This window comes from Ailuropoda melanoleuca, chromosome 1 (assembly GCF_002007445.2).
Source record: "Ailuropoda melanoleuca isolate Jingjing chromosome 1, ASM200744v2, whole genome shotgun sequence".
Lineage (NCBI taxonomy): Eukaryota > Metazoa > Chordata > Mammalia > Carnivora > Ursidae > Ailuropoda > Ailuropoda melanoleuca.
In genome coordinates this window covers 166,827,107-166,840,179 of record NC_048218.1, presented here as the reverse complement: position 1 = coordinate 166,840,179, position 13,073 = coordinate 166,827,107, and the positions used below count along the sequence as shown (strand labels likewise).

At 43.9% G+C, this 13,073-nt stretch overlaps 1 protein-coding gene across 1 annotated transcript in view; it reads right to left on the bottom strand.

Annotated features, from left to right (window-relative positions):
• The window catches only part of WIPF3 (WAS/WASL interacting protein family member 3), an 88,242-nt gene extending 75,169 nt beyond the window's left edge, over positions 1–13,073 (bottom strand). The window contains exon 1 of the mRNA XM_034644358.1: positions 13,016–13,073. The gene's annotated coding sequence lies outside the window, so the exon portion shown is untranslated. The remainder of the gene's footprint in view (positions 1–13,015) is intronic.

Sequence of the window (13,073 nt, the reverse complement as noted above, 5' to 3'; positions counted from 1 at the left end):
CAGGACTAAAACAAAGACTATACATGAAGAGTTTTATTACAGAGGTCGTGACACATCAGACACTTAACTGAAAGCTGTATTTTCATCATCATCACACTACCACCACCTGCATCACCACAAATAACTACAACAAAAGGTGGAGTAAGACACATGCCCCAAGAGGGCTGTGGAGCACGAAGGAATGTCACCATCGATTCAAACATGAGGAGGGCGGCGGGGCAGGGGCCGGGGAGGGGCAGTAAATAAACGTCTGGTAGAAGCTATTGCATTCTTCAGCAGGTGACAAGGTGGCTACAGGAGGCTGTTCTGGTGAGAGGGAGTAGCACATAAGCAGAGATACAGAAGTGAGAGAATGCAAGCAGCCTGGGAGGCTCTGCGTGTGCGGTGGAGGAGAGAAAAAGGCTAGAATCACAGAGGGGCTGAAATGACACTACACTATTCTGCAAGTGTCTCTTCTCTCAGGGAGGGGTGGACATCTGTCTCATTGTGGCTATCCGCCGTCTTTTGAACACTTTTCCTATGCCTGAGGAATTTCTCACAGGAGTCCTGCCTCCCTCAGCCAGAAGCCAGGAGCTCTTTTTCCCAGAATCCCTTGCAGGCAGGGAGCCGACTTGTGACCACTGAGTCAGAGGTGAGGAAACAGTGGGTGGACAAGTTGTGGAGGGGCCCTGGCTCACAGGAGTGACAGCCTGGGTCTGCAGCAGGAGGCCCCCCCTTGCAGTGGGAATGCAAGCCCAGTATTGGCCCCATCTTCCCAGTGTCCCCCCAAAGGCCCCAAATCCAGCTTTTTGTGTGAAGTCCAGTTTTGAAATGTGGGTAACAATTCAAAAAGTGTTTTTTAAAAATCAGTGGGCCAACAGAACATACCTGCAGGTCACACAGGATCCACAGACCGCCACAGTGCAACCTCTTTGCCAGGAGCTAGCGGGCTTGAGGGTGGTGGGGGTAGGGGATGAACCCTCCTTCCTACCCTCTGCTCCCCTTCCTTCCCCACCTGATCCAGAAGTAGACGCGGACTGGGCTTGCCCAACTTGTGAATATAAAAAGTTCTATAGGTACATACACCAACTGAGCTTTTGCAGAGAGAAATTCGCTTATGGTAAACAATTTACACACTAGCTGCTTTTGTCGAAACTACATGCTCCCTTTTTTCCCCCAATAGTAGTTTGTCAGATTATAGTTGTTCACAAGTAGAATATGTGCCTATTATAAAAATATAAGCAAGAAGGATTACTGCTACTATTTGACAAAAGCTGCCTTTGCTGGTTCTTAAAATACATTTCAATAGGAATCAGAAAATAAAGTTCTCTGTGCACTCATAACTTTTTATGTTTTGTCACTGTTCCACCGAGTCTCTTACTTCTTTGGCTATGAAATGGAGGAGGCAAGCAGAGATTTCTCACCTCTGAACTTCTAATAAAGCCCCATGTGACAGACAACCCATTGCTCCCATTATGGGCTCAGCAGGGTCCTACAGATCAGTCATTTATTTATCAAAGGTGCCTTGGGGCCAGGAAATCACAACCCACAAGTCCATGAGCATACAAGGCAGAAATAAAACATTTCTCAAAAAAACACATGGCAAAGTTGCCAAAGCTATAAGGAAAATAAAGAAAATTAAAAAAATATTCTCTACAGGTGATGGTGAAAATGATTTATGAGTGCTCACTTTCTGCTGTCACTTCCTCAATGTGGGATGAGTGAATTCTTTGGGCATCGCCTTCTCCTGGGACTTCGCACCTATAACAAGATCTCACGTCCCACACACCACCTCTCCTGGTCTACGCTGTCCTTGTCTAGGCCAAAGGGAAGTTGATAACCTCACTGGAATCCTCAATGGTATAAAAGTCCTGGAAATATTTAGCCTTTTGGGGGAGTTGGGGCATGTTGGGCTGAGTAAGTAGGGAAGCAGGGGACAGGGGGAGGCGAAATAAAAAGCACAGGATAAAAAAATCCTTGACCATTTGTGTTCTAGAGCCTAGTAAAACAAGTGAGCACTGACATAGCCGTTACTGTGTATCGGATCCTGGTTTTTTTTTTTTTTTTATTAACCCATTTAAGCCCCACAACAGCCCAACCAGATAGATACTACTATTGTCCCCATTCTTCAGATGAGGAAACTGAAGGACAGAAATGTTAAGAAATCTACCCAAAGTCACAAAGTGAATTAGTGGGGGAGCTGGCATGCAAACCTAGGATGTCTGGCTCCGGAGTCCATGCTCTTAAGCACCATACTAACTTAAGTCACTTAAAAACACATGGCTTTTACTCTGGAAAACAGTATGGAGGTTCCTTACAAAGCTGAAAATAGGGGTGCCTGGATGGCTCAGTCGGTTAAGCGTCTGCCTTCGCCTCAGGTCATGATCCCAGGTTTTGGGATTGAGCCCTGAGTTGGGCTCTTTAAATATTGTATGTATGTATGTATGTATTTATCTTTTTGACACAGAGAGAGAGAGAGAGCACAAGTTGGTGGAACAGCAGGCAGAGGAAGAGGGAGAAGCAGGCTCCCTGCTGAGCACAGAGTCTGATGTGGGGCTTGATCCCAGAACCCTGACCATGACCTATAGCCAACGGCAGAGGCTTAACCAACTAAGCCACCCAGGTGCCCCAATAAATAAAACCTTAAAAAAAAAAGGTTAAAAATAGAGCTATCCCATGATCCAGCAATTGCACTACTAGGTATTTATCCAAAGGATACAAACATAGTGATTCAAAGGGGCAAACACACCCAATGCTTATAGCAGCAATGTCCACAATAGCCAAGATACGGAAAAAGCCCAGATGTCCATCAACAGATGAATGGATAAAGATGTGATATATGTATTATAATGGAATATTACTCAGCCATCAAAAAGAATGAAGTCTTGCCATTGTTATGTGGATGGAACTAGAGGGTCTTATGCTAAGTGAAATAAGTCAGTCACAGAAAGAAAAATACCATATTTCACCCATGTGGAATTTAAAAAACAAAACAGATGAACATAGGGGACGGGAAGGAAAAATAAAATAAGATAAAAACAGAGAGGGAGGCAAAACATAAGAGATGCTGAACTCTAGGAAACAAACCGAGGGCTGCTGGAGGGGAGGTGGGTGGAGGACAGGAGTAATTGGGTGATGCACATTAAGGAGGGCACTGGATGTAATGAGCACTGGGTGTTACATGCAACTGATGAATCACTAAATTCTACCCCAATAACTAATAATATAGAATATGTTAACTAAACTGAATTTAAATAAAGAATTTAAAATAAAAAATAAAAAAAGCACATGGCTTTTATAGTTTTTGTCACATTCACATACCACCTGAACTTACTTTTAAATACATTTATTTTGCAAAAGAAACTTTAAATTATTGCTATAAATGGAAAACCAGTATCATCTGCCATAAATGGAAGGTAAAAATGAATGCAATAATTATTAAAATAAAATACTATCTATCTACCATCTAAACTCATTTCAGGTTTCCCTGGTGATACCTAAACCTTTGTGCTTTGGGAAACAGTGATCTAGAGTGATGCTTCCCAGACTTTAATGGCAATGAATGAATCACGGTGGGGGTGGGGGTATGGATCTTGTGAAAATGTAGATTCTGATTCAGTAGTCTGAGTGGGGCCTGAGATTCTATATTTCTAACAAGCTCCCAGGCAAGATCAACACTGCTGGTCTGGGGACCACACTTTGAGTATTCTAGAATGTAAGAAAGGCACAGTGTCCACCCCAGACCTCCTGAATTATAATCTTTGGGATCTTATCAATAGTGATTTTTGTGCCTGCTAAAGTTTGAAAAGCTCTGTTGCAGAATATCTAGGATGCTGAAAGTCTCTGTCCCACACCATTGGAAGTTGTGTCCTTTACTGAAAGGCTCCTTTTCTATAGACTCATTTAACTTCAGCAGGCTGGATCCATGAAAATGGCATACTGTACTTAGAATTGGAACTGACCCACAAACGTGAAAGCGAAACCATGCTGAGTGTCCATTCACCTCTCAACTAGGTGATGGGAAGGATGACTTTCTTTCTTTCTTTTTTTTTAAAGATTTTATTTATTTATTTGTCAGAGAGAGAGAGAGAGAGCACAAGCAGGAGGAATGTCAGTAAGAGGAAGAAGCAGGCTCCCCACTGAGCAAGGAGCCTGATACAGGACTCGATCCTGGGACCCTGGGATCATGACCTGAGCCAAAGGCAGACCCTTAACTGACTGAGCCACCCAAGTGTCCCAGGAAGGATTTCTAACACCTGGGAAACCCTGCCCTGATGAAAGTAGCTCTCACATCTGAATCTGCTCAGCCCTGATCAGACATTGTAGTTAATTATCTGGTGACATGCTGAAAGGATTAATGCAGTCTTGTCTATGTGAGATCTAAAATGAAGACACACTTTAACCACAATCTAATATGAAACCTAGCAAGTCACGCCTGCGATGAGCTCATAAATTGGTTTCCTTCTATAAGACTCTTACTGAAACGCAAATTTGTTCCCAGATCATTCATCGAACTTGTTATGATATTTGGACAGTATTTGGCGAAGGGAAAAATGGAGATATTGATAATATTTATCATTGACTCCGGTTTTTAAATTATAGCTAAATGCCATGAAAATCATTGTGTGTGCCATTCCCAAGGGTGAGAGGAGAAAAATATTGATTTCCTGTCTTTTTCTTTTTTCCTTTTTTTTTTTTTTGCTGCCTTTGAATGAGCTAAAAGGAGAACTAGGCTTATTAAAAATACATGATATTAATCACACATTTATAAGTAAGTCTCATTTTATATAACAGCTATGTTTCTGAAAAATGGCATCTCTAGTTTTGGAAAATCGAGGTATGCTTTAAGGATACAAGAGGAGTTGATGAAGCAATGGAAACCCGTAATCGATGTGATAAAATAATGAGTCATTTTACACAATAAATTGCCACCTCTTTAATTAATTTATTTGATGATGTTAGATTTTATGAGGAGGGTGTTTTTTACTTTCTAAGGCTAAGGGGGTAACTCTTCACTTAGGATGGTGAGCATTCCCGAAAATGATTTTTTTGAGAATCACTGAGGAAATAACGTGAGGACAGGAGGTGGCACAGGGTTCAAGGCTACAAGACAAATCCTTCCTTTTCAAGTTTCACTTCTGAGACTTTAAGTATTTTCGCCTTATTCGTACTGCTCCAGCTTGGGCCAGAGAAGGACCAAGCCGATTCTGGTGCCTCCAGTCTCTCGTCCCCCTTGACCTTCTGCTAGAACCTCAGACAATCCGCTGCAGGGAGTCACTCTCATGTCTCACCAGGCAGATCTCTTCCTACGGCAGCAGGCACGGTTCAATGACAGCCAAGTGACTGGAGGCCACAACTCTCAGGCCACAAGGCATCACACATACTCCTTCCGTGGCTCCTTTCAGTGGTGTTAAATTCTACATCTCATCCTCCCCTCTGTTCTACACACCGAGATTTTACCCACACCACACTTGCGACATTTTCTTACGTACCTTTTCTGTATATCTCTGTGTCTTTGTCCATGTTATTCAGGCTGCACAGGACAGCCTCTCCCACCTGGGAAATCCCTACTGATCCTTTTAAACACACTCAGGTACTAGATTCTCTGCAGAATGTTCCTCCCTCCCTTGGCAGAGCTAACTGCACGCTGCTGGTGGGAACATAAAATGGCACTGCTACTTTGGAAAAGTCTCGAAGTTCCTCACAATGTCCAACAGTTATCGTAAGACCCACCAATTCCACTCCCAGGTATCTACCCAAGAGAAACGAAAACTTATGCCCACACCAAAACCGACATGGGAATATTTCTAGTAACATTGTTCTCAACAGCCAAAATGTAGAAACAACCCAGAGGTCCATCAACTTATGAGGGGATAAACAAAATGGCCATGGGATGAAATATGATAAACAAAAAAAAAAAAAAAAAAAGAAGGAAAGACTGACTCATGCTCTAGCATGATAAACCCAAAATTCACTATGCTGAGTGAAAGAAGCCAGTCGCAAAAGGCCACATACTGTATGATCCCGTTTATATGAACATCCAGAATGGGTAAATCCACAGAAGTAAAAAGTAGATTGGTGGTTTGTCAGGGCTGAGGAAACGGAAGATGAGGAATGACTGCTAATGGGTGTCTTGTTGGGGTGATGAAAATGTTCTGAAATTAGATGATGGTGATGGTTGCGTGACTCTGAATATTCCAAAAACCACTGAATTGCATAATTTAAAAGAGTGAATTTTATGGTATGTGAATTATAACCCAAGAAGGCTGTTGTTACAAAAAACAACTGGTGCAACATGATTAGTTTCAGGCAAAACAGAATCCAGGGCAAAAAATATTAATAGAAACATATAGTGCTCTGGAAAAATGAATGAACTGCTTCCATAGGTTATGGACAAATGAAAAGCATAAGAAACCTCTGAAGCAGACCTTCCATGGTTGAAGGGAGTGAGGAGGGTTTGAGCAAAGCTTTGCCACCAGTGCACATGCCACATACATGAATTATAGGGAGAAGCCACAAATAGGTAGACCAATTTGGGGATCCACATGAGTGAGGGTGGATATTTATTGAATTCGAATCATGGTAAATGGGATAGAACCAAGAATATTAGTTTGGATGTCTGGAATGGGGTAGAAAAATCAGCCCAGGATAACCCCAGTGCTCCTTGCCAAGACAATCTAGCGTTAAATAAGGATGGGAGAAAGCATGTGTATGGTGGCGAGGGACATAGATGGACAGGGAGAAGTGGGTTTAATTTGAAGCATATGAGGTGCTTTTGGCAAATGGAAATACAGATCTGAAATTTAGGAAAGTATCAGGACTGGTGCTAGTAATTCAGGAATCTTTACATAAGGCAGTTGGGTATGTTTCATTCTCTCATGCTAATCGTATGAAGATCTGGAAACACAAAACATTTTAAACTACTGAGTTGCCTTCTGTAATTTCTAATGAAGTCAGGGACATGGCTTATAATGGCAGTCAGGTGGCTAATCCTGCTAACTGCCTATTCAATAACCATTCCCTCTTCTTCCTCATAGCAAAACCCCTAATTTGTGGGTAGGGTAGTGGCAGTTGCAATTTACCCAGCTAAAAATATTTGATTTCTCAGACTTCCGTATATTTTGTGCAACCATGTGTAACATCTTGGCCAACGAGATGTAGGTGGAAATAGCTAGGGAGGGCATCACTTTCTGAATAAAAAGGTAACACCTCCCTAAGGGAAGGGCCCTCACTCTGGATATTTACAACTTCTTTTCTTCCTGATCATAAGCCCAGAGATACAGCAGCCATCTTGTGACCATGAGGCAACCAGATGTAAGATGAGGTCCTACAGGCTAAGGACGGTGAATCAGGAAGATGGAAAGCATTGTTTGAGCTCCTGCATCAGCCCTGAACTGCCTTTCTTGGGAGTCTAGTCTGGTTCCCTAACACAAACTTGTATCTGTTTAAGCCAGATTCTGGTGTGTATGTTGTTCCTGTTTTGTTTGTTTTGGTAGCTGAATGCAATCTTAACTGATACGAGTCACATTTGAACTAATACATATATTAGTGCTATTGTATACGTTAGTATTATATTCGTATATAACATACATATAGTGAGACTACAAAGACATGACCATCTCATTACTAAAAATAAAGTTTAAAAACAAAATATTATTTTTAAAGAATATTTTATTTATTTGAGAGAGAGTGAGTGAGAGAAATAGAGCGGGGGGTTGGGGGGAGAGGGAGAAACATACCCCGACTGAGCACGGAGCTGACATGGGGCTTGATCCCAGGATTCCAGGATCATGACCTGAGCCGAAGGCAGATGCTCAACCGACTAAGCCACCCAGGTGCCCCCAAAATATTTATTCTTACTACCAGGAAGTACTGAAAGCATTAAGGGGCTTAAGAGGTAGCATAGAGCACTGGATCTTTCTTTTTCCAAACAGTGTGATAAAATTTGCAACTAATATGAGACTACCATATTAAGAAAATTCATGAATACACATTCTATTAATGAGCATAAGGGCAGGAAACACCATTCTGGATGAGGTAAACTGAGCTGGCATATTTAAATGGCTTTAGCCAAAATGCATGTTCTTAAAGATGGGATTGTTCACATGACTCTCACAAGAATTATAATCTGTGGAAGAAAGAATCTTTCTACTCCCCCAGGCCCTCAGTAAACATAGCTAAGAAAATAGCATGTCCTCAAACCACAGCTTTCTGGCCCTTCACAGAAGAGCTTTGGCTGGACTGTGCTCTGGGATTATGTCTCCGGAACTGCAGTCCATAATGTTCTAGGAAACATTTATTATTGCCTTCTACCACAAAACTTCCATTGTCTTCACGGCTGGGACCACGTGGAATACTTAGATCTCTATGGCAACAGTGATTGCTTTGAAGACCTGCCAGGAGAAAGTTATCCCAGGTTTTAGGACCCGGAAAAGCTGTGCAACTGATCTGTTTTTTTATCTCATGGTCACTGTGGATCAAATAACTATTTGTGTTTTCCTCTTTGTTTTGGCTACTGGGAAGCTCTGACAAATTTTTAATCCTCTCTCCAGAAACTACACTGGACTTTATAGTAAACTCATCTCTAGAAACTACCTGCACTTTATGATACACTCTTATTCTCGAAATTACCTCTGATTTTATCTTGCTTTCCGGCATGTATGTTCTCTTTAGCCTGGTTTCACTCCCTATTAATTTTATGTTTACTATCTGTTCTTGTAAACACCTCAAATGCTTTATGGAATAGGAAATTATTTAAGGCTAACAACTTTTAAAAGCATCAGATAATAGCAGCTACTTTATTGACCATTGCTATGAAGGAGGTGTTGTTCTCAGCATGGAACCTATCTTATTTACCCTCAATATGAGATAATTACTATTATTATGCCCATTTTACAGATGAGGAAACCGAGGCAAAGAGAAGTTATTTGTCCAAGATCATAAAACGAATAAATGGTGATGCAAACCCGTGTATTCCGAATTACAAAATTTCTACAAAAAAGAAATAATAACACTGAATTTCTAAAAGAAGCAGAGGTCTTCTGATTTTATAGGCTGAGCTTAGCATCCTTCAGCTTTAAAGGTGATACCTATTATACATCTTGTCTATAAAGTCATGCCTGATGATCCATATCAACAGAGAGGAATGAGACAGTAAAAGTCAGAAGGGCAGATCATCCAAACATAATTGACTTTTGATTTTAGAACATAGAGGTTTTCATTCACTCGCTCACTGTTCATGTAGTACTCATCATGTGCCATGCATGGTCAAGGTTCTGGGAACACAGATGAAGCAGACAAGCACCTGCCCTTCAGGAGCTCAACTGCAATGAGCGAGAGTCAGGGAGGCAAAGGGTAGCTCGGGGTTACAAATGGGCTGACAGCAGACCAGAGCAGGGTGAGACATGATCACTCTATGACCAGATTAGCCCTTGGTCTCTATGTCACCATTGATAATGGGAGTAAGAAGAACCAGTTTCTTTGTAGGGCTATTGTCATGATTTCATACTCAGAAAGTGCCTAGCCTAGGCTGACATGAACTATGTGTTCAGTACGTGTTAGCCTTTAGCTCCTAAGGCACAGTGGACAGCAGCCCGGGATCCTGCTTTGTCACACACACATACTCGTATGGACACATGTTCTGGAAGCTCAAGAACTGAGGCTGGCTACTGCTTCCTCTGAGCTCCTCCCTAGGAACTGACTAACTTATAGTCCATAAGCACTCTTTTCTGGATGTCACCATCTCAGATTCAGCGTCTTGCTGGACTGTATCATGCACACATGCTGAATATTCCTTCAGGTTGCACTTGAAAATCTTCCATGGTACCTGGTCCATATAATGCCCGCCTGGCATTTCCCCTCACATTTGCTCTGCTCTACGCTATCTCGTTGGCACTTCAACCTGGCAGGTAACCACACGATTCCCCGGCTGCATAACGGGTCAGGTTCCCACTTGAACAGGTCTAAGGAAAGACCCAACTAGAATTGCAAAAGGGGAGTTTCAAGTGCGTTACTGGCTGAAGCCGGTAGGAAAACATATGTGCCGCACCTGCTCGGCATCAGCTGGGAACAGTACGTCTCTTCAGTTTTGTGCAGTGGCTAAATAAGAAATAACTAATCATTTTCTCACCAATCCTAACTCATATTTAATAGTTCCCTCTCAAAGTTTGTTTTGTCAGGCTATCAGCAAAGTCAGTCAAACATTACGATTCCTTTCTAAATATTCCAGCAGCCAGATGGCAGGAACACTACTGTGACAAGGCAAAACTCGCCTAAAGATAACTTCGTGATGCATAATCATGCTTGATGGCACTCGGCTAAGCAGATTCACCCAGACATACCTCTTCACTTGCCCCACTTAACTCACGTTCTTTACACCAAAACTTGATAATTCCAAGAATAAGGCAAACATTCAACCCTGCAATATGATACTGGCTGGTAAAACAAACACCGTTTCTACTTCTCTAAGGTCTGAATTTTAGGCAGAAATATAAAATCACTAGAAGACCACACACACATCAGCATAAGATTTCTCTCTAGATATGTTACCGTACGTTAAAGTTTCAAGTACTTCTGCACCAAATTTAATGTATATTTACAACATGTTGGCTAGGAAATGGCTTTTCTTCCGCTGCCGAGTTATTTCTGTAGAGTGTGTGGCTTTTTGTTGTTTTCGTTTTTACTTGAGTGTTAAGAAAAGTATCTTTATAAATTGTACGATGTAGGAAAGTTGACTGTTCCTCCCTGGTGAAAATTCTATGTGTTCTCCTCTAGAGTTAATTATATTTTGGTTTCTCATACCTTTGCTAGGTTATATTATTCAGTGAGTGTGTGTGTGTGTGTGTGTGTGTGTGTGTGTGTGTGTGTGTGTGTGTGTGTTTGAATAACCGCAAAATCACAACCTGTTCTATATGGTTTCTGAACAATAAATCTCCTAAAAAGAGCGTTGGCAGGCTAGGCCAGCTGGCTTTCTCCTGTTTCTAAAACTGTATGTTCTTAGATACACACACTTCCTCCATCCCTTCTGCTGCTGGCTAACTTCAGTCTGTGACACAATCTCACACGCACAAATATATGAAAACAACAGGGACTCCTGGAAAGGAACAAAAAAGGGGCAGGGCAGAAAGCCAATCTTCAAGTCTCTTGTCCCTGCTTCAGGTGGCTGAAAACTGTCTGTTTATGGTGGTATGTACAGAATGTGAAGTTTGTGTACCCCGGTTCTTAACCCTGGTTCCCCGGAGTAAGGCATGGCATGTAAGGCATTTTAAAAGCGTGTGACTTTTTATTTGCTCATGTGTAAAACTGGCAGAATAACAATATCTCCCTTAAAGAACTGTGATCCCATGAGGTGATGTTCGTACAGGCATTTTGGTAAAGTCCTCTGCAGTGTATGTTTCATTTCCCGTTATTTCTCAACTTTCTTTTTGTTCCCTTGTCCTTTTTTACTTTTCTGATTCGGTTTTTGTGGTTTTTAAATGTATCTCTAAAATGCACTGCCTGGAATAGTGCACTAATCTGTGTGCTACCACAGGGAGTGCATTTTTAGCATTAAATTTTCATTTACATTTTTATCGAGGTAACACATAAGTCAAGCGCACAAATCTCAAGGGAATGACTTATCAATATCTCTATGTGTACACCTGCGGAATCACTAGTAAGGCAAGGGAGGGAGCATTTCCAGCACCCCAGAAACCCCCCTCATGCCCTGTCCACGTCCTTACAAGGCGCAAAGGCAACCCCATTTCTAACCTGTATTGTCATGACTAGCTTTGCCTAAAGTTACACAAATGAACAAACAAAAAACCAACTCAGGGAAGGTTGGGGTCCCAGGTATAACTACTATGGCTGACCATAAGAAATGTTCTTCCAACCCTCCTTCTGAAGAGAGAAAAGATTCTGAAAATAAGGAGAGGGGTTTGAACTTTCTAAGTCACACAGGTCATGCAGAACAAGGCCCTCATTTTGTGGCTTAATGACTCTCCGGGAGGCGAAGTGACAGCCCAACTTCCTGCTACAGAGTAACTCTGCTTCCAAACGTTGCTGTCATAAAACATAAAAACATCCCAAATGTGAGGGATGCCGGCCGGGGCATCCCAGCGAGCCAGCTGGGAGCAGCTCTCCGGGCCTCTCCCAGTAGAACTTTCCAGGGAGCAGCGTACACTCGGTCCCCACGCGGCTCCAGCTCCCGCTGCTGGCACACCCACGCGGCTGGCACGCCACGCTCAGAAGGCACTGTTCCTGCGAGCCTGTGCCTGCCTGCCCACAGGGGCAGGGCTCGTTCCTCCGACCCCCTTCCCAAGGGCCCGCTCCTGCTCCCCTCCGCCGCCCGTGTCTCTGGGGGGAGGGGCAGTCTCTGCCACCTTCTCTGACTCCTTCAAGGGACTTGAAAGCCCATTTGTGGCCAGATCTAAATCTCTGGAGTACAGCCAGCCTACTGATCTCAGGGGCTTGGAGATGAGCACTGAGAGGGGAGTCCTGAGACCTTCTGTCAGGTCCCAGCTAGGTCACCACGAACGAGCTGTGTGACCTTGGGCAAGTCACTGCACACCTCCAGGACTGACTTCCTCGTTGGGGGTTCTGGCTTCTGTATCCCCAAAGCCATCTCCAGTCCCGCAATGTCCTGGCTCGTCTTTACTCCGCCCCAGTTCTTCCTGCGACTGCCCCCTCCTCAGCGAGACCCCAGCCTTTTGTTCTGGGGGGGAAACGGGGAAGAGAGGAAGGGAGAGCTCCGTGCAGCCCAGGCCAGGCAGCCTGGGCGCCAAGGGCGGCTCACTGGAGAGTCGGGTCGGGGAAGTCACCAGGCAACCCCACGGTGACCTGGTTCCCTCCGCGGTCCCTTTAGGGCCCCGCTCGGAAGGCGCCTCGCGGCGGGCGGCGGAGGGCGGGGATCCCCGGATACCAGCGCGCGCGCTGCACCCCTGTCCTCGCCGCGGGCCACTCAGCCCCGGGACGGGCCCGAGCGGCCGCTGCCCCAGCGCGTCACCACACCCCCCGCCCCCAGCCCGGCACGGACCCGGACACGCGCGCGCACCGCTACCTGCAGCTAGCCGCGCAGCGGGCCGGACAGGACTCAAGCTCCGGCCGACGTCCGCGCC